This window comes from Copadichromis virginalis, linkage group LG6 (assembly GCF_057382275.1).
Source record: "Copadichromis virginalis isolate Kocher_CV1m ecotype Utaka linkage group LG6, C_Virginalis_male_GT1.1, whole genome shotgun sequence".
Classification (NCBI taxonomy): Eukaryota; Metazoa; Chordata; class Actinopteri; order Cichliformes; family Cichlidae; genus Copadichromis; species Copadichromis virginalis.
In genome coordinates this window covers 12,126,820-12,149,868 of record NC_140623.1, presented here as the reverse complement: position 1 = coordinate 12,149,868, position 23,049 = coordinate 12,126,820, and the positions used below count along the sequence as shown (strand labels likewise).

The window sequence follows — 23,049 nt, the reverse complement described above, 5'->3', positions numbered from 1 at the left end:
CTGATTTTGTTAGAGTACCACTAGATGATGTTGTATCACATGGGAGTCAAAGTAGAAAAACACAAAGGCGAAGTTATGATTTACAACGACAAGAAAACAAGAAGCACTCAGACCGTTTAAACTTCAACCGAGGCAGCTCACTATCTGAGCAGTATTTAATCTAAGTGGAATATTATTGCATTTTTTGTAAACTAATTTTTTCTTTGTTCTTTTTAAACCTACTTTAAAAGGTTTGTAGTGCAGTAAAACCACGTGCCAAGTGCAGGCATTGTTTGTTTTCCACACTGTTTAAACATTTTACTAAACACTGAAACATCATTGCAGTGTTTAGTAAAATACATTTCATTTTTTTGTGATAAATATCAAGTGAAACAAGTTTTTGATCACAATTTTATTTTGTTTACCAAAAAAAAAAAAATTCTTTTTCAGGAACATTGTACATGTATTTAAAATATTACTCATTTAAATGTTATGACCTGTTACTATAATGTACTTTACAATATCATAATAAAGTAAATTTAGAATAAGAATTTACAATACCCACATATCATTACCTATATATCTATACGTTGTCAGTACAAACAATGGCAGTATGCAACATAATTTTAAAATGCTCTACGTAGCATTGTTATGACCTTGGCCTTCTGTTGGCCTTGAATAAAAAGGTCAGAGGTCAAATGTGACATGATATTTTATATCTTTATACAATTCTTCCTATATGTTGACAATACACAGCACACTTGTAAGAATCATATTTTCTAAGTTACAAGGCATTTTGTCAGGTTTTACCAAGAAATCACTGAGTTGACCTTGAACCTTGATGTAAGCCAAATTGCAATGGATTATTAACATGAGCCACTCTACAAACCTCAGATATTCATTTAAAAAGCACTCACAGTAACGCTACATAAAACACAACCTCCTTGGTGGAGGTAAAAATGCCCAAAAAGAAAATATCATCATAAGAAGTAAAATATGAAATAAAAAAAAAAGGATGGCAAAGGTGTGCCTTTATTGCTAGTCTGGAGTAGGTTTCGCACAATAGGACCTTCAATTTTACCCTTCAAGGCTGCAGTGCAGATAATATAAGATGTACATGATGAGTAATTATCTATAGCTGCCAAAGAGAAGTAAAAAGCAATTATAAAACCAACTAAGTGTACTGTACCTGATGCCATCCCATGGTATGGCATGATCCACTCAGTGAAATGCGCCCCATGCTGTGGACTGCTAACAGGTGGTCATGGGTTACCTTGGGGAAGGCGTAAAGCTCTACAAACTGATTGTACAGAGAATTTAAAATGATCTTCTACACAATCAGCCGTGTCTCTGGCTAACTTTATATTTTTATTGTGCGTGTGTCACATAGATGGATTTCATCTGGACATTGCTCACACATGCCCCGGCTTGTCTGACTGACCGTCTCAGTTTAGACTGTCAGATCTCCCAGAATGTGTTAATGTGCGAGAGGCATGTGTGTGTGGGGAGCAGCTGTACATGTACCGAAGTTTTGTATTAAAAACATTTCTTTTTCCTCTGTCTTCTCTTTGGTGGATTATTAATTTTTGCCTTGCTGCATACCCTAGTGACACCAGTGAGCATGGTTCACTATCAACGATGTTGTTAAACACATTTTACCAGGTTGAGAGTTGGTGACCATGACGACAGTTTCAGGTTTCAGTGGGTTCCCGTCCACACAGTGCAGCTCTGCACTTGAATATAGTTTCTCCATCCAACAGCTCATTTACAGCTTAAGTGACGGGCGGAAGTATTTGGTTAGCGGTGCACCTGCAGCAGCTTTCCCAAGACCGTGTATAAATATACAGGCCTAATATGGAAATGCAAACTTGGAAAGACAGAGGAATGCGATAGGTGGCTGAGGTTCTGCAATGCAGTTGTCATGGAAATGTCTACAAGAGTAAAGCAGATTTATTGTACTTCCCTCTTTTAATGATAATAATAATAATAATAAGAATAATAATAAGAATAATAATAATAATAATAATAATAATAATAATAATAATAATAATAATAATACATTTTGAGGGCGCCTTTCTAAAATCCAAGATCACCTTACAAAGAGAAAAAGATATCAATAAAACAGTAGATTAAATTATTAGATTTTAATAAATTAAAATACCAAAAACAACAAAATACAAAAAACAACAAATAAAAACCCAAACCCCCCAAATAAACCAGGTGTGACAGCAAGTAAAATCTGCATTAAAGCTAGTAAGCTAGTTTAAACAAATAGGTTTTGAGTTGTAACTTAAATAAGGGAAGGGAATCTATAGTTCTTAAGGCTGAAGGAAGTGAGTTCAAGAGCCGAGGAGCAGAGCGACTGAGAGCTCTGTGCCCCATAGTGATAAGACGAGCAGAAGGAACAACAAGATGAGTGGCAGATGAAGCTCTGAGAGAGCGGGAAGCAATGGTGATATGAAGCAGTTCACAGAGATAAGGAGGCGCAATGTTATGAATACACTTAAACGTGAGAACTAAGATTTTAAAATTTATCCTGGCTTCTGGGCAACCAGTGAAGCTGTTGAAGAATTGGGGTAATATGGTCTCTTAAGGGAGTCCAAGTTATGACCCGAGCGGCAGAATTCTGAAGAAGTTGAAGTTTATGGAGAGACTTATTGGGGAGACCAAACTTTTATCATGAATGGCGCATATATGTTTGAATGATTTCAGAGCAGCTAATTATGACTTAGCAGGTTACCTACATAATGTTTATGAGATCACTTCAACAGGAAATGTGGACTCTGCACGAGGATTCAAGCTTTTCATCACTGTAGAAGGGACAGAAATAAGCATTTATAAAGGTATCGCTGACCTTACAGCATTTGTGTTAACTAACTAAAAATTAAGGCAAAATGCCTAGCCAATAAAAAAGAGGTTTACATTATGTATGTGTTCATTAGCTGTAACTGTGGCAAACGGGGGCTTGTGGAAAAACACTGAGAGAAAGCTGGGAGAACCATCAAAAGTGACCTGTAACTCATTCTAAACATGACAGACATATTTGTTATGTGTTGTAAATGCCCTTCATTTGTCTTCTATCTGGGTGAAACTAAAGGAAACAACAGAGAAATCTAAGGACAGATTACACTGGTTGATTTCAGATGTCAACAACCCGATTCTTGTAAGCCTGTAAGCTCTCCTGTTATAAGATCATTTCCTGTAGCTGATTAGAGATTAAATTCTCACTTCTGTCAAATCTCCCTGCAGTTAGCTTGGAGGGGTGAAGAGAAGACATGGTATCTCACTTGAGTCTGCGTTTCAGCTTCATTGCTTTTTCTTGAGGATGCAGGATTTGGAATCTAAAAGCTACAAATTTTCCTATGGAAAAAGAGGGATGAATAAAAAATTCAAAGACACAACTTTAAAAATAAATAAATAAATAAATATAAAATAGTATGACCCATGACTAAAGGTGTCATTACCCTGTAATTAAATGGAATTTTAATTAACTTTATTTGAAATGACAATATAACCATATTCAGATGCAAATATTTAAACACTTAAACGTAGGTACATATAGGGGGTAAAAAGTCCCCCCCCCCCCCCCCCCCACACACACACACAGACAATCCCCAAAAACAACTTTTAATACATTGAAGTAGTGCGTGAGTAATTTTAAGTACTGCCTTTTCCTGGTAATTTAGCAGAAAAACAAACACCATTTTCCCATCTGACTTAGTACGACGCCGTACTCAGGGTGCGGGTTGCTTTGCTTAACTTACCGAAAAGGAGACACGCAAGTAAACAAGGACAACTGAATAATAGAAAATCCATCACTGACATAATCACATTGATCTATATAACGAATATTAAGTAACAATGTAAAAAAAAATGACGCTGTGAAAAAGTCAAGTCACACCAAAATATTGTTTTTCTTTAAAATGACCAGAAATGACGCAGCACTGAAAATGACCTATAGGGTAAAATAATTTCTTTGTTTCCTGGTGTTTATTATATTTGTATGTAAATATAATTTATTTTCAAAATAAAATAGGCCGTATTATAAAGTGAGGTGGAGAGTAATGGATGGCGCTCGCAGGTGCAGCCTGCCTCGAGGTCGCGCACGGCAGCGCGCTCCGGCTCTGCACCGTACCTCCCACTTCCCCAGCTTGTTTAAGTGCTCGCCTCCTTTACTTCAATGAGCAATATTGTTGAAAAGTCAGTGCGCCGCTGAACGCCAGCGGACCACAGTCTTCAAGCACAGCCTGCGCGCTGCAGTGCCATGAGACACCTTCTGGTCTGAACTCCGTGCACACGCCGACCACGCTGCGCTGCAAGAGGAGGTTTCTGAACTTTTCTTGGAGGGTTTTGCATTTGATAGGAACAAAGTGGATAAAACGTCCGGGTAGAAGCTGCTCCAGCGTATTCCTGCGGACTTTGGGTTTCTTTGCCAAGGTAAGCCTTTTTGATAGCCACACTGAAAGTTGTGTGCACAGTGAACTGTGTTGTGGTTCCTTTAATTCTTTGGATTGAAGCGATTTGTATTAAAGAAAATCTGCTCATGCGTTTGGGTGCTGTGATATCGATTAGATGTGCAGAGTTAATCCGTTCTTCTGCAAACTTGGACGCTCCGAAGCACACTCGTAATTAATCCGGCATCGGCTCCTTCTAGTACCTTTTACTCAGCCAGCTCCGGACGTGAAAGCTTCCTTTGTGGTTGTGATTTTGTCAGCATATCCTCGCATTCCTCTCCGCATATACGGGTCAGTATCTCGGGTCAGGATCTGTTGGACAGACGCGCTCAGAGGAGACGCACTTAACAGAAGAGACGCTGAGAGGACCGTTTCCTACAGAGATACATGGAAAACAGGATTAGCTCTTATCTTGGTCGTTGCTTCAGACCGTGTTGGAGTCGCATGTATCGGATTAGAACTCGTTATCTGCCCCTTCACCGTTTCTGTCTCTCCCACCTCTGGCTGCTTGAGACTTTAATCTCCGCAATTAGCTGTTGATTCCCCAGAGACAAATCAAGGTATCACCTCTGGAACATACCGCCAGTCAGTTCAGAGTGATGATTTCATTTTGTTTTCTTTGTGATGTTATCCTGTCAAGCCTGGATATATATATATATATATATATATATATATATATATATATATGCACATTTTATTTAGTGGCTGTTTTAAAGAGTTTGCCTTCACTTATATTTTAAATATAAAAGTATGATGATGATCAAAAACACAGATTCCAACTCAAGTTTAAGGACTATTTTATTTTTTTGCGCTTGTCTTTGGTTGATGTTTCTGTAAACTGAACACTTAAAAAAAACTTTTGATATCAATGAAAAACTTTGTAAGTTGAACAAGGTGCTGTCATTTTTGGGATCATGTGGTGTGGATTTCTCACTTTCCCCCCTGACATTTTATAGAATAAGCAACAGAACACAAATGCATAAACCTCTGAACTTGATAATAGAAGGCAAGGAGTCAAAGATTCCTCTAGGGGTTTTGGAAAGCTGTGCTGGGCATTTTACTGTTTTCCAGTCATCCACTTCAGGGTAGCCTGTCATAGGACAAGAGGCAGGGTACAAAGGTTTTTTTCTAACTTTTGAAAAATAAACAGTTATTCTAAACAATATTTATATCTTATCCATCCTTATCCTTCTATCTTTTCGATTCATCCATCCAAAAGAGCACTTTTAGTCATCAATATTCATGTCTAAACTCTCTGATACTGCAGTGGTAATATGTAGAAGGAATGCCTGCAATGCATGGCTGACTTGTTGATCTAATAAATCTAGACAGCTATATGCTGAATCTGACCTCCCGTCTTCTCCTTATATTGCAATTCGCTGCCTTCACTGTCTGCTCCGTGATGAGTTTGGGGTAGTATAACAAACCCAGCGTGGAGTATGACTATGGGAAAAGCAAAGAAAGGTGGAGACAGATGGGATGGACAGAAGTGAATACAGGAGAGTAAAGCAAACATTCCTGACGCGGTGTCTCAGCAATTTAATTAAGGTTTCTGGTGAGATGCTGCAGCGAGCACCTCGAGGTGAAGGCTTAACCTCAACTCTCCTCATCTCAAGCTTGGACTAATCCCAGGGGTCAGCTAATAAGTGTTCAGGTCGAGCCACCATGACAACTAAATAGGGGGGAACATGAAGGAAAGTTCCTCCATCAGGGAGTTAATAAGCTCATGAATGAAGTAAAGAGGTACAAGGTGAAGAGGGTTGGTTGGATGGATGTGTGTGTGAGATTTCACTTGTTATCAGCCACACCAGCTAACACCCCCCCCCCCCCCCCCTCTTAGTGGAGTTTAAATGAGCCCTGTGGTCCTCAGATGTTTCACAGCTAAAAGTAACCATTTATACAGAAGACATTACATTTATTTGCATTTCCACGAGTCTTCCTCTAAGCTCAACATTATTGACTTCTTTCCTAGCCTTAACATCTTGACTCTTTACTAAAGGAGTGAACATAGCCTGTGGATCCAAAAAGTGACTGATCCTTTCTTACTAATGGCCAACAGGTGGCGACCCACCAGCCACGTTCTACAGTAGTGAGCCCACTTCTCCCTTTTTTTCTGACCTCAGTAAACCCGTTCTTAACGAGTTCATGGTTTCAGGTGCTAGTTTAAAAATCTTAGTCAATGCAGTCTGATGTTCATTTTGTAAATTATGATTTTGAGCGATAGAGCAGGGTTATGCCTTAGGGTGTGGCTGTCTTGTGATTTTGACTGGCAGTTCGTTACTGTCCCACTCCTGATCGTCTGCTTTCAAAAATCCAAGATGACAACACCCAAAACGCCAGGCCCACAAAATGATGGGTGAAGTCATAGTCGGTACATTCATTTTTATATATTCTAGGTATATAACACTAGGTAGACTTTCCATAATGTGACTTTGCAAATGCATTCACATCCACATAAGTTGAATAACACCTAGCTCTTACACACAAACACACACACACCCCTCCTTTGAGGTTAGAATTTGGTCACTGTACCAAACTTGAGTAGGCTTTTTATTGGTAAACAACATTAGTGACACAAAAAGCGGTACTTATTTTCTAGCCCTTGTAATGAAGTGAACTTCCCTCCAACACCGTGCTATTTATATTTCCGTAGATTTGTAAGCCTCGATGAGCTGGCGGCACTGTTTTTCTTGGCTTTCCTGAATGAAAAGTTTCTCCCTCCCTACTTCATCCTGACACTTTTACCATCCTGTCATTCCTTTCTTGTTTTCTCTGCGTCCGCTGCGTTTTACATGTGCAGATGTGACATTTTTACATTGCAGAGAGACTCCCGTCAAGCCTCACCCTCCTGCTCCCTTGTTCTGGTTTCTTCTTCTCTGTTATCCAGCTTTGTTTTTTTCTGTAAGACTAATGCTTTTTTGTGGCTTTCTCTTTTATGTGGAACAGAAAGTCCCAATTAATCCAAGGTAAATTGTGATAACCACCCTCCCTGTATCATAATCAGTAACAGAATTTGTTTACATTCAGTGACACTTTTTTAAGTTTTGGAGCGTTTTCACACCTTTTTTTACACTCTGTTCTAAATCAATTGACGAGTTTGTAAACTTGTATGTTTTTCCAACAGAGAAAACTCCAAGTGAACTGAAATGCGTCACTACAAAACCATGTGAGGAGGTTTGAGAAACCAGGAAGTAGTGTGAGGTCAGTGCATCGAAGCTGAAAAAATAATGGAAATATTAATAGCACAGTGTTGGAGGAAACTTTACCTTATTACAGGCACCAGACAGTACATACTCTCAATTATATTAATTATACTATATTGCCTATAAAAACTTTAGTCAGCTATTGACCAAATTCAGGCCTGAAGGTCAGATTGTGTCTGAGGTGGGAGCATCAAAGTCAGTATAGGAAGAAAGTGCTGTAGCCTGAACTAGTGGATAATTTTTACTCTTGACATTTGTATTTATCTGGGTGACTTTAATCATTTTACTTCTGGTTGTTACAGTTTGTGTACTTTGCATATCTGCGGTACTGCTGCATCCCAGAATGCACAGCGTTTAGCTCAAATTTGCAGCGTGCACATGGTGTTTGGCTTGGCGCGAGCTCACATTCAGATCATATTCTCAACATAAACGAACCACTCTGGAGTTCGCCTGATACTGGACTGAGACCACCTCCTATCAGGGGTGGTCATTTTGGTCCACACCCAAGTGCCATTACCATGTTCACATCTGCACAAGTGAACCGCACCAAGGGTGGAAATGAAACAGAGTTCGAGTTTAACTGACTCAACAGCGAATGTGCGAAAACACCCTCAGTCTGTTTAGAACTCCAAAAAGCTTTCAACAGAAGCCTTGCAATGGAAAAAATTAATGTAAGAGACCTCATTTGAAACTGACTTTCATCTGCTACCTTGTTTATTTAGTGCTGTTCTGGTGTTTAGCCTTAAATTTGTTTCAGTATACACTAATAACATAGAAATACGTGTCTGAATCTCAAATAAAGTCCAATACTGAGTTTATGTGTGTTTAATTTGTTGTTCATAGTTGTAAGAAATTTTAAAGCATATCTCCTCTCTCGGAAAAATCCATTCCTGGAATCGTTACATTTTCTACAAAAAAACATATCAGTTGAACAGTTGAATATTTACATAGATATGTCTTCACATTGTATCTTTAAACCAAACGCTTTATCAGTATCATCAGCTGTTATTCTGCTGTTATTCAGTTGCAACTGTCATTTCCATCACATTGGTATTTGAGCACAAAGTGTAAAGATAGAGGGAAGAATTCGCTCTTGCTGTTGTTGCAGATGTGCGGTGGGTTGAGCTGCTTGTCAGCTCAATTGAGAACATTTAAGGAAGTGAGGGCTACGCTGATGGAGCAGACGTCCAACATCAAGCCTCCGACTGCTAATAAATCATTCTGCCGAGTTGGGTCATTACGCTGCTCTGGATTTGCTCCCTTTTGTTATTTTAGCAGTTGATGAATGCATTTCTTTCTAACTTAACTAGTGTGATAAATTTAAACAATTTAAGTGTCAGAAAGAGGAACTTGTATCATGTTATTATCTCAATGACCGAAGTATCCTAATTTCCACAGTCACAAAAAACATCTTTGAATTGTTTTGTGCAAAACCTTTAAGACAGCAAATTTGCAACGTCATGAAACACACAACCACTTAAAAAATACGCTTATACTCAATTTACTTAAAAAAAACCCCCAAAAAATCGAGACAAAGATTGTTTCAGTTACTGGAAGTGGATGCCTCTTTTTTTCTTGCAGCCTGTTATGCATCTAATTTTTGCCTAAATCCACTAAAACATTCATTTGAATGACAGGATTTGGGCTATATTGCTAAATTTGGTCTCTGTTTTCAGCAACATTAAAAAAAAAGGCTCACGTTACATCTTTACAAGCCTCCTTGACAGCCGAGGAATTCAAGACTCAAACAACACATAACAACGTGAGGCTTAACACGCTCACCAGAGGGGAACCTCCTTGAGTTTAAACCCTGCCTACTCCCCTTCCACCACCAAGGATGGTTTAGGAGTTGTTACTCCTTTTACTAACCCGTGAAGCATGCCCCCCCCCCGAACACCCACCCTCACAGTGTGTTGTATAAACACTGGCGGCTCAATAGTCAATAGGAAGGTAAAGAGCGTGACACATGCATGCTCCTTGTAACATTCCTGCGTGGTACCAGGAGACACCAGGAGATGTAAGATGCCTCCAGTAGAACAACTGTGTTGCTTTATGCAGAATGCAGGACAGTCAACCTTCTGATGACTTGAAAATACCTATTTTTCCACTCGGTCATAGCACTTAATGTGTGACGAGTTTAAGAACAAAATCTTAGTATTCAACAAAAGTTCCCCTTGGGGTTGAGACCTTAATAAAACTGCAAAATCAGCTTCTAAAAATGACAATGACCATTAAGCAAGTACGCATTTTCCTTGCCAATTGAGAGCTGAGAGAATCAGTCTCTGTTCCATATAAAGAAAGCTTTCAAATTCAGACTTGCTCCTTAATCTGCCTTTAAGATAACACTTCACCACCCTGTCCTTCAGCGGGAGATATACCTGAGGGCAAGTGTGTATCTATGTATATGTGTGTGTGTGTGTGTCTTTGGATGGGGGTAGTGTAGTAGATTAGAGAAAGCCCAGCTTCCAGCCCCCTCTTTCTGAGCCCCTTTCCATCTTTTTTTTTCCTCCTGGGGGCACATAGTCTTGCTTTGCACGCATACACACCCTTTCATTCCCATTCACAGCACAAGTCAACACACACACAAACACACATGGCCTGGGGACTGCAGGGCCTCACAAAGCATTTCAAAGATCAGAGGTCTGGACCTGTGATATTTTCAACAAGTCAGACAGACAACAGGTGAGGACAGAGGCCGTTTGACAAACCGGCATTGTTGCTCAATACAGCCGCGTGCACTAAAGTTGACGTGTGTGCCTAACTAGTTGTACGCATCAGGACTTTTGAAAGATCGCTGAGCCATTGTTAGGTGAGGTGTTACTTTAGGGGACCTCTATAAGTCTGCATAGAGGTGCATGTGTAGTATCGTGTTTACTCTCAGACAGGTAAGACCTGATTTTGTCTGTTTTCAAATCTCCGTTTGCCTATTTGCACAATTCATGAGTGAGGTTTTTTTTTAAATAGAGAATATAATGCACATTAACATAAACAGTTATTCGGTTACATTAAACACCCTCTAAATTTCAGCTCTGTGAGACTGCACAGAGCTGACTACAGATGATTAAGTAGCTTGTAGAAGCACCTTTAGCAGCAATACCTCGACTTGCTGTTGCCTTTCCTGCTCTACATTGTCTTATAAAACAACAGAATTCTGCAAACTACAGAAACTTTTGCTTTTAGACGTATAGTGAGAAATAATGAGAGGATGTGAGGTAAATCTTCTATTATATGTTTCCTAAAATGTTAATGCTGGTCTGTCACAATATTACGCTGCTCAATGCTTGCCTTAGAAGTCAGATATCGGTGCTGGGAGTGACATCACTCCTGTGTTGAGCGCATTTTAGTAGTCAACTTGGAAAAGCAAGGAAAAACAGGACCTGTTTAGCCCCTTAGGAAGGTACAGGCATCCATGCATCACTAGCAATGCAATGTAATGGTTATTATTTTGGCTTAAAAGCACAGCTGCAGCACATTGAAAGGCAGATCCTGGTCAATGCCCTGATATCACTTATTTAGCCAATCACAAATACACAACAGTGACTTTAAAGATTGCAAGTTGTACAGTTTTACTAATGTTAACATGCATTACGTGCGTTGGTCGTGCGGGTGTTGGTGTAAGGCTGGAAGTCTGACCTGAGGGGACGTTCCAGTTGAAAATTCTATCTTGGACCTTAGACATTTCGACTTCAAATGGAGTGCACCAATGGCTCTCAAAGCATGCATTATCTTGGTAGCATTCTGCAGTCTTCTTTGGTGTTGTGTTGTCAGGATTGCACATTTAACTCAGTGAAGAGTTACTGAAAGCTTGCTATGGCAGAATGAAGTCAAGAGTATTCTTAGGACCGATTGCTAGCAAGTTTAGTACCTAATTTCTAGAGCTGGGCTCAGGCCATTGTTTTTCGGTAGGAATCTGGTTTTAAATTTTGTATTTTTAAATTACTAACTTGGAGACTGATATCTTAACTCTAAATAAGACCTTAGACTTTCCCTGTGATAGCAACAGAACAGTCAGTTGGTACATGAGAGTACTGGAAGGATAATCTCTAGGCGGTTGATCAGGCTTTGGTGTAAGTTAAGGGAGTACCAACAAAAAACCCACAAACCAACTAATTAATGGTTGTTAGTTTCAGGATTCCTCTTTTTAAAATGCTAGGTGAAACTAAACTGGGTATTCCAGCTTCCTCCCACAAACGGAAGAAAAACATAGTCTTTGGTTAACTGGACGTTGGTGTGAATGTGAGTAAAAATGGTTGCTGATGGACTGGGGTGGGCTGGATAGTCCAGGTTGTACCCTGCCTCTAGTCATATGTCAGCTGGGATGGCCTCCAATAGATAGACGGAGTGTAACAGTGACTAATGAATGAAGAGGCATAATTGATCCCTTTGGGGGTAAAAGGAGTTGTGCAACAGTGAAAAGATATCAACAAAAGTTACTGTAAAGTCGGCTGAATCACATCCATGACTGCAGGTGTGATGCTACACTTGTTACCCAAGAAATTCAACAGTCAGACACTTAGTGTCTGTGAATAACATAAATCACTGCTTCGCTGTTCAATAACAGCCTCGGGTGGATTAGTAGCAACTTTATGGGCTCTTTGTATGAATGTTGAGTCTTGCCAGTTATGTTGTAACTGGCAAGTTACCATAACTGGCAAGACTACTGTTATCAATTAACAGAAATTCTTTCATGTAAGAGGATAAATGTCATGCACATGTCAATCCACAATGATGATGTGTAAAGAAAAAAGCTTTTAGACAGTGCTAATCAGTACAGAAGTGCATGCTAGTGCTCATTCATATCTTGCATAGAACTTTTGTTGCCTCTCTCACATACATACTGATAGAAACACACAGGCACGCACAGTCACAGGTCTTCCTTGGGGGCCTCGCTGCAGCTGGCAGGGGATTAAGGGGTCAGGAGTTAAAGGGGGACTCAGTCAACCAGAAGACTGGGACAAGAAACTGACCAAGCAGAAGAAGGACAGGCAAAAAAAAAAGAAAGAAAAAAAAAGTGTTGAGTCTGAGTCAAAATTGCAATAGAGGTGATCCAAATAGGAAGAAACTCACTCGACTGGTTTCCGTTTCGCCAGGAGCCTGTGGTGATACTTGGAACACCAAAGCAAGACAAAAGAGTTTGAAGAGGCTTGTGCAACTGTTACTTGCTTGCTTATTAGTATGAGAGCAGGTTAGGGTCACGATGTTCCAAGGTGTGCGGCATTCTGAAAGGTGAAACTGACTGCAGTTAAGTCTGGAATATAAAACCTAGAAATTATTATATAAAGGAAAAGATAAGTAAGCTTTTCACAAGATGATAATATATCTTTCAGATTTTTCTGGCTTCACTGCTTTACAATGCCCAATGCATCTTGGGGTTTTGAACGAAAAAAAGATCAAAGTATTTACATATGTAAATGTTTATGTCTCACACTGCAGTGACAAAAAAAATCAAAGGCCAAAGCGTGTTTTATCGACTCAGCACTGTGTTTGCTGTAAAACGGAAATTCGGATTTTAAATTGAGCAGAAAGCTGAGAAGAATTACGCCAAGTAATTATTGTTCATGAGAAACGTCTGTGCACGTCACCACTTTAAAGCTGTTCTTTTTATCTGTAACATGGATAAGATCATGAGGAGGATTATTTCCTGGTCAAGAATGACTCAGCTTTGCTTTTATTTTCAAGACAAACAATGTTTACCTGGGTACAACAACATTTTGGGTAAAAAGTGGCAATCACATTTTATTTAAACTCCCCCGGTGTCTGACAGCAGCTGTGTGTCTGAGTTACTGTAGTCTAACATGCATCTGACCTGGCACTTTACACACATTGCCGTCTCGCTAAATCCTGCATAGCAGAATGTGGCTGTGGGCGAGCCTGTGGTATTTTTAATTTGGACATCTTGTTCACAGATGAATTCCACTTCAAAGAGCGCAGAGGTGGATCAAGAGTTAGCTTTTAGCAGCTTAAACAACAATGGCAAGCAGAGGGGTTCATAGTGGAAATGTAGCCTGTGTATTCAAGTGTATTCATATCGATGCCAAACACGGATGGTATAAGATATGAAAATTCAACTTTGAAGTTTAGAGTGTATGCTTAAGATGGGACTCTTTTGATAATTTTATCCCCTAAAATTAAAATTATCCACACTTTTTGCTGCTTTGGGGTCTGTTAGTGAATTGTTAGCAGCAAATTAGCAGCTGTTCCATCAATTATTCCGTGGAATTGGAGATGGGTTGCAAAGCAGCCTGCAGATGTGCCGCAACTGTAGGCAGGATTAGCCTTTAGTCTTTGCATCCAAATGGATTGCATTAAGTATCAGCTGAGCCATGAGTAAAGGTGAGCTGATCTGTTGGGACTGCTGCAACTAATGCTGTGCTTGATTTTGAGACAGCAAATAACGACACGTTTTATTAATCTTTAGGATGCACTAACTAAAATTTGCTCTCAGATACGTGGCAGACTCTGTTTTAAGTTTGTAGATAGGAGCCAGTGTTGATTTACTAGTGTCCGTCAAATGTGCTCTACATTAGCTGTGACTGCTGGATAAGACACTCCATAAACATAGACAGACCAATGCAAAGTCCAAAACAAGCAGTCAGCAGGTCAGGCAACTGCAGAAACCTTATTCCATACCACGGATGAGGCCAAGACACACCAGACTCCCTTCCCCAGAACAGATGGGATATATTAGACAGACTGAGGTTGCAAGGATTGATGGAGCAGTTTCACAGGCTCAATTGCAGCAGTTTGGTCTTAATATATCTGTGCTGAGTCTTGATTGGGTTGCTGTTCAGTTCACAGACTTCTGGCGTTCACTAAACCCCCTCCTTAGTTAAATTTGATGGCTGCCATTATTCAAAGGGATAGAAAAAGTGTGCATATGGTGGGGTTCAGGATGGGATGTGTCCTGCTAAACCCAGAGTTTGCCAGTAAATGAAGGTGATAGATAACCTCACGCACCATTAACGTTAGCTGTTGTTCTTTAGTCTTCATATATGGTACTCTGCAAAAGTCTTGGTCCACCCCTTTATTTCTTTATATTTTGTGTCCAAGGAGCCAGACGTAATTGCTTTTTAATCATGGTCTTGAGCAATAGTTCTCCAGGTTTTCTGAAGGCCTTTCTTTTCACTCATTTTCAGTCGAGTCCTTGAAAACGAATATTTTCAGAGGAATGTTTTTTTTGTTTGTTAAGGCACTCAACACTGACCTATGAATCATTCAAACTTAAAAAAGGCGCCTGTCTCAAGGAATAAGCTAGTATTTTGTCATAAATTAGATTTTTAGGCACCTTGTTACTTGTACCCTGTTGCACAAACACAGTTTGTCCCCATTTATTTGTCAAATTGTGAACATAACACAGTTTGACAAATATAAATTGTTCCAAAGATTAGGAGCCACCACTGAAAAGACTGTCGCCTTTTTCTGTAGAACATTTCCTGAAAAACTTCCAAGCTTACTGGAATTGTACAAACTGTGTTTTTTACAACTCTACAAAAAAACGTTTTTAAGGCCAAAGACTAAATCCCTGCACCCATTTTCCAAGCAAAATATTAAAAAATGAGGAATAAGAAAGAGCAAAAGATCTTTAGGTGTTCTTTGTTCCTTCATTATTCTGCTTCAGTGAGTTTAGTTGTGAGAAAACACTAAGAAACTAAAGCTTAATCTATAAGGGTTGCTAAACGTTGCTAGATTTTTCAAAATAATTTGCACATTCTTGATGTTGTAACATAAATTGTTCTCATTAAAACAGTCGACTTTCGCCATTTTTTTTTAATGCAGGGATCTTTAAAGAGGCCTCAGAAGTTGCCAGATCTAGAGGGAACGTCACTATGTTTGCAACACTATAAAGAGCTGCCAGTTCTAATTTAGAAGTTGTTAAACTGAGATTAAACTGATTGTAGCATGGAGTGATTTCATGTTTTTCAAACTGAGCTTTTACCCCCTCTAACCAGTAAGAAGATCAGAGACAAACCAAATAAACTTACTACAGATTTTCTTTGCATGCCTTGCATGTAAAATGACTTGTAGATAGAAATCTAAGAGTTCATACAGGATCCAAAGGACTTTAAACTCCGTGTAGTCTGTCAGCTGGAGATAGCAACACAGGACAGCTGAATAAGCAGACACCAGAGCACATTAAAGTAAAAAGTGCACATTGACTCAGCCTTGTTCCTCTAGTTGAAACAAACAATTTTTTTTATAAATGGAAGCTTTACATGTTGTATTTTAGGAACTTTTGTCTTGTCTTGTTGTCGTACTTTCTACAAACTGATGCTTTCCTAACTAAAATAGTGTTATTTTAAATAACCTGAGCATTAGAGTACTACGCTTGATTGCTGTCACTGGCCTCTTTCAGCTTCTGTGAAACAGAGATGTGAAGCAGATACCATCAGCTGCTTTGCAAAAGTTAACACTCTGCAAATTAACTGTTATAGGTACCTACAATATATATCAAGTCTAGCTATTAAATGGAGCTGGCATACATAAAAAGCCAGCCTTATTTATCCCATCAGTGCAAAATCAAAGGAGGTTACTTGTGGCTTCAGTGGGAGTCTGTGTGTATGTGTTGCAATTGTGCATTCACACTCCATCCATCTACATAAACACGACACCATTTTTTCTTCCTGTTCCTTTTCCAAACATCCCTCCGAGCCTCGAGGCTTTTCTGAGTCGTGTGTCAACGCCTGGCCTGCAGTGAAGCGTGTCAGCACTGCTCCTTCACATTTGTCTTCCCAGGAGTCTGATTCCAGCACGCTGTGCATTTTACTGCAGACATGCAGAATGGCATGTCTGTTATTTAAAACAAAAAAGAAGCACTGGATTTGTCGCAGATAGGGCAGCATATGTGGAATTTAAATGTAATAAAAGTTTTCATGTCTTGTTCACCATTCTCCAGCAGCTACAGTGTTCTTTGCTATTGCACAGCAGTGTGACATGTGACTCTCCAGCATTCATATTTTTAGCTTCAACTAATGACTTTGTAGCATTTTCCACTTTTTTGCTTTCATGGATCTTTTTGTGTAACTGCTGTTAAATCAACATGCTGTCATTCTGCACCACAAGTTAAATTAAACCAGTTTGATTTGATTCTGTAGCACACTCCTTAAAAACAGTTTGTTACAAAAACAGTTTGTTACAAAAACATACGGCTACTGCTATTAACAGTACAGTACAGCCAAAAGAGGTGATGATAATCAGCCAGTCACAATTTTTGTAATGTCTAATAAGCTTCCTTTTCCACACACCAGTGGCTGTAGCAATTACCTGTTGATACGCTGAGTGAAGTGCTAAAACTATGTAGTTTTGTCTGACTGCTTCACAGCTACAGCTGCTCAGTGGCATGGGTATTAGAAGTCGTTCCTCCAAGCTAAATTCTTTATTGACTCTCTTATTGTTTGAAAATCAATTTTCTTGGACTCTGTTTGACATCAAGTGACATAGTGTCAGGATCAGCTGGTCGATGGTTAGGTCAGTCTGCTCTCATCCGATCTATTTTCACTGGACAGACAACCATGAGCATTACTTTATAAGGGAGAACATAAAAAGCCTGTCAGATTAATAATTTTTGGCAGCGGGAGGAACAAACAACCTTTGAAACCACCCTTTACTTTGAGTTCTGTGGAAGTGCCAAAACCTGTTAGCACCTGCAAACTTTATGTTTGTGTTTACTGAACTTTTGCTGATTGTCACCAATCTAAGTAACACCTTGTTAAAAACGAATGGGCCAAATGTGAGGTTAAACTTTGCAAACATTTGCATATTAAAATGACGTTAACGCCATAACTGCATTAACGCGGCAAATCTCCGTTAGCGAGTTAATGCGGATCACCCCGTGCGTGGGGCTGCACGGTGCTAAAGCGTTAACGAGCTAACCGTGCTAACGCTGAAAGCACTATTATATATTCTAAAGCATAAAGGAATAAAGAAAACACTTGGAATGATTACCATTTATTTTAGAAGGGTGTTATATGTAAACAAAGGCATTTCTTTTCCTTTTTCCTCCACATTCCAAAGATATGACATCACAATGTGATTGGTCTGTTGTAATATTGATCCTGGACAAACATTATTATGATGATGAAGAAACAACACCAACACTGAGCGCACTATATATGCTGTAGCAAATTAAGGTAATCTTGATTTAAACACTTACAGTACATCCTCCTCTACTTCAAGCAGTCGATCGGTTAAAGAGACGATACAGCTTTACTCATCACTGAAATCAACATATTTTTGGTTAGCTATAATACTAAAGTCATAGTTTTGCAATGTGGGGCCATCAAAAAAAAAGCATGCTAGCAGCGATAACAGAAATGAATCGGTTGCACACAGAGGCAAATTTCTGATTTAACCTATTCCTTTTTCTGTATAGTTTGCTGTTTAACATCCATCACATTCCTTCTTGAATGAAAACAAACCTAAGAAGTAAGACAGACTGTTAACATGACCTTTGACCTCGTGACACTACATCATTCGTTGGACGACTTAAGTGGTTCGACTCGCAATCTTACACTCTGCGGTGCACCACAGTAAGTTATAGTCACTTTACTGCAGACTGACTGGAAGGCAGTTACCGGTTATTCGAGGTATGTGATGATGAGTTTGATTATCTGTGAGCGCTGATAGTGAGGCAAGCACAAACAGATAGAAAACCTGGTTCCTGCCATTATAAATGGTGTGCTGGGAAGATGAGTAATTTAGAGAGTGTGTTTGTTTGTGTGTATGTTTCATACGCATATATTTCCCGTCTCTCACCGACACAAAGGCTTCTCAGCAAAGTCGCCCTCCCAGGACACATTTTATGTGTCTGTAGCTGCGTTCACACTGTGGAAATGCTGGCAGGGAACAGGTCTGGTCTTGTAAAGCTGATAGAACAGACGGCCTGGTTTAGCTCTGAACAGCACTGCAAAGAGTTAAAAATCTGTTCCTGTGTAAAATGCAGCCTTTGTTTCTGGGTCATGAACCAGTCAAGGTCAGTGGCTTTAACTGAGCCAAACAAACATACACACACGCAGTTCAGTTTGCACTAATTGATTCCCCTTCCAGCAGGGACAAGAATGGGCTTGTGTGTGTGTGTGTGTGTGTGTGTGTGTGTATGTGTGCGTGTGTTTATTTTAAAGCATCTGTCAGGAGGTAAAGTAAATAGATAAGTGACAAAGTAAACACTCATCCCACATCGATGCCAAAATCGTTCTTTAGTGATGCACGTCTACATACAAACATGAACCGCTTGTGCCTCATATTAATGGGTTTTTCAGAAGGTGAAATTTGATCTTTAGATGTGTGACTGTAAACAACAACACTGCTTCTGATTTTTCACCACCCCAGTGAAATTTCCGCACAAATTACAGAGTACATTTTGGTCAAGCGAGAACTCCCATGACAGTTGCGCAAGCGGTGCTCTAGCATCCGAAGCTTGTGGTGAAAATAAGTTCCGGCATGTTCACAGAACAAATTTGGTTCTATGTAATATTTTGAACACTAAAACATAAAGAAATATAACATAATATAAAGAAATGTCTGAATAAATATAGTGTAACATGCTGGAAAAAGAGAAGCTGGTTGCATATCACCTATATGCAGGTAAACGAAAGTATATAGTAAGAACATTTCTTTGCTTTTCTGTAATTATTTCAGCCCTTTTGTATATGTATAAAAGATTATTAACTAGAATATTAGTTGGATAAGCTAACATAATCAGCGTGAGCCAAAAATAAATAAATTCCCAGCGTTTGCACGTTTGCAGAAACCGGGGTCTGACTTAAAGTCAGGTGAAAAAACCTGAATACACGTTTTTAATACACTTTCTCCAGTAAGCTAAAAATGTTGTGGAAATGAGACCTCCAGTTTCTTCTAAATTAGACTGAATAAGTATTACGTTAACATCCTCAAACTAACTTCACATCCTCAAATTTATGAAATGTGAGGCTACAACAAAAAAGAGGTCAAGACAACCCTAAATTAGATAAGTGGTTGAGGAAATCGTTGGATGAATTAATTTTATAACTGCTTATCCAACTAAACTCTTTCTAAGCATACTAGGAGTAACTATTGTTTCTTTTTTCTGAATTGAGCAGTTTTTGTCTTATATTAGGCCTGATTCCAGGACAAAATAACTGGGTTTGCATCAGAAGTTAGTGAGGGCGATTGGCTTACTAGACCTAGCCTTAGAAAAAACGAAAATCAAGTTGTCATTTATTGATGTATATTGAGTTGTCAAAATTCATCAGGGTACAGGTGAGGTTAAATGTAGTTTTCATGGGGGGGAAGATTTAAAGTTATGGACTTGTGCGTACCCCAGCTGAAATAGGCTAAAAGGCAGCTGTACACCCTGGACAGGTCACTAGTTCAATACAATCAAACACAAAAGTGATTATAACCCCTAAAATCAATAATTATCCAAGATAATTTTATTGTTGGGTTCTGGTAACTCAAAGTTAGTTGAGTGCATATGAATGGGATACTCTGTACACATGGTTACAGATGGTTCATGTGGACCAGTAAACGGCCAATTAAGATAAGCTTCAGTTCGAGTTTCTGCTTTCTTAACATTCTGTCTCTGTGTATGTTTGCGGTGATGAACCAAACAAATGAAATTAGTCTGAACCAAACCTGAGCTTGATGTCTCAAAGTGCAGATAAGCTGTGAAGATGCTATCTGTCTTAAACTTGCACAAACCGGAGAACAGGCCTCTACCACCCGACTTTTCCCTCACAGTCATGCCTAACAGGGACCCTGCCAGAGGGCTGAACACACATGAGGGCGCCCTGTTGGCAAACAGGCAAACATCAGTCAGTAACTGGGGTGGAGGTAAGGGAGAAAGATGAAGGAGGAACAGTTACATCACACGTGTGTTTAACATTAAAGACGTAATTTGTCATATAAAATAATGATTGTAGGATGCAATAGAAATGAAGATGGGGCGGGCTTACTTAATTGAGAAAAATGACAGTAAAAATCTCAGAGAACCTTGGCTCTTTTTCAAAAGTCTTCATTGCTGTTGTGACTTCTATCACTGTCTTTGCTGCAGAGATTCTGTTTACAGTGAACAGTGCTTTAAAGTGAGCGACAAGTGACTGCAGGCCAAGAAGTGATAGATCCAAGGAAGGTGAATGAGGAGGCTCACTGCTTCGGGGTGACTCTACAAACATTTCAAAAAGACAATAGCAAGTTACGTGTGCGTTACTTATATCAGACTTGTTTTTATGCACTTACTCTTGCTATAAGGAAAATACCCACAAAAGGAGCATCTGGAGGATTACATACCTCACTGGGACGGTTTAGAAATTTTTTTACAAATAGTAAGAAGAGAAGGTGGGTGAAAGAATAGGCATGCTTGTATGGGTTGTGCCTGTTGCCCTTTGCCTGCTGGCACACCTGTGTGAAGCTGACTCCAGGTGACAGGCTTATTTACAACTGTTGATTGACAAAACAGATTTGGAAGCACTTGAGCGTGAAGACATGCACACAACCTTCGATTTTGTGACTTGTTTGCTGCTCCAATTGTTACATCAGAATACCCAACTGTGCTTGTGGTGCCTCATTGCTGATGTTGAGGCTTCAACTCTGTGGAAAACCCGGTGTCACCAACATTCACCCTGAATGCAGGCATGTGGCCAGTGTACCACAAGTAAACACATCAAGAAGAAACAAAAGCATATCAAGATACACAACCTTTGCTAAGCTTCTAGAAAAGGTTGTGGCTAAGCAACTTTTGGCAGCTCTAGATAAACATGGCATTTACAATAAGTTTCAGTCAGGTTTTCGTCGATTTCACTCCACGGAGACAGCTCTTCTTAGGGTCTCTAGTGAAAGCCTGGTGAATAATGATGCAGGAAAATGCTCTGTTCTACTCATGTTGGACCTAACATCAGCTTTCGACACAGTTGACCACCACATCCTCATTGAAAGGCTGAAAAATCTTTCAGCACTTTGTGATTCCGTCTTGAAAGGTGCTATATAAATAAAAATGTATTTATTTATTTATTTACACAGACATATTCTTCTAGTTAGCAAAATGAATGAAAGTTCAGTTTGTGTTCTGTTAGTGTGGTGTAGAGCTGTTTGATGAGTTAATAGCAGCAAGGCACAATAAATGTGTTTTCTGCCCTAGATTTTCTTATATAGCGCTTTTCTACTTCAACTGAGCAATCAAGGTATTTTTTACTATAAGCCTCATTCACACAGTTACACACACATTCACAGAAGTGAACTCAGTTGTACTCTGACAACTTGGGGTTCAGTGTCTTGCTTTACTTCAAACATGCAGTCTGGAGGAGCTGGGATGTGAATCACTCTGAGCCACAGCTGACCCCAAGTTTGAAGAGTTTACATCCCTGGGGTGAACCGTGAATGTTAAGGGTGATTTGTGACAGGAGTAGTGAAACGGAAGGTTTATAAGTTGATAGTGAGATCTGCTGGAGGAAGTGACACAGATAAAAAGACAGGAGGAGATGGAGGTGACAAAATTGAAAATGTTAAATTTTTCACTGGAAGTGACCAGAGTGGATAGGATTAGAAATTAGTACAGCTCAGGTTGATCAGGTTGGAGATACACTTAGTGAAGCAAGGCTGAAATGGTTTGGACATTTGCAGAGGGATAGTGGATTTACTGGACCAAGGATCTTGAGGATTTAGCTGGCAGAAAAGAAGAAGAAAAGAAGAAGACCACAAAAGAGGTTCATGGAGGAGGGGAGGACATGCTAGGGATCGGGTGGAATGAAGGCAGATTATCTGCTTTGGTGAACCCTAAAGGGAGCAGCAAATAGCTCCATAGCACCTTCTTGTTATGCTGGTGGATCAGACACAAAAACAACATAATTGCTTTTAACTTCACTTGGTAAACACCTTATCACCTTGGTAAACACCTTTCATCACGTTACCTTATAACGTGATGAAAAAAATGACTCTTTAAGGTTTGCCAGAAACCCTGGCACAGAGAGACCAAAATGCAGTTCAGCAATTATCATTGTTGAAAGGTACATCTGGGGCATAACAGATGTGCTTGTTAAAAATTGTGTCCTAGTAAGTCCTGGTAATGGCTAAGATTCTGATTTTAAAAAGTAGATAGCAATGAAGAGTAATAAAGCCAACCAATTCTTAAGAATCATTCAGTCCCTGTAAGATTAGCCAAAGTATCTGCACCTATTTAAAAACAAAGTCCAATCAAATACAAAACGACAACAACACTAACACTGTTCTACTGTCAAGTACTTGTCAGTACAGCTCTGTTTGGATTTACTTCAGGAGGAAATCTAAATCTGTTCAGATATTCTTCTGTATACATTTGCCCATGAATACCTCAAGCTAAGCTTACCTTCTAGTATTCTACTGGGAAGGGGACTGGATTTCCTTACGGAAATGTTCCTTAAACCCACAGATAGGACTCAAGGTCTAACAGGCAGCCGCAGCACACT

The 23,049-nt window shown here is 39.5% G+C and overlaps 1 protein-coding gene across 2 annotated transcripts in view; it reads left to right on the top strand.

The window, feature by feature from the left end:
• Positions 1-4,180: 4,180 nt before the first annotated feature.
• Positions 4,181-23,049, top strand: part of vasna (vasorin a) — a 37,225-nt gene continuing 18,356 nt past the window's right edge. Inside the window, exons 1-2 of one of the 2 annotated variants that reach the window (XM_085458662.1) lie at positions 4,181-4,416; positions 7,558-7,634. The gene's annotated coding sequence lies outside the window, so the exon portion shown is untranslated. The remainder of the gene's footprint in view (positions 4,417-7,557; positions 7,635-23,049) is intronic. The other variant, XM_085458661.1, reaches the window with a different exon arrangement.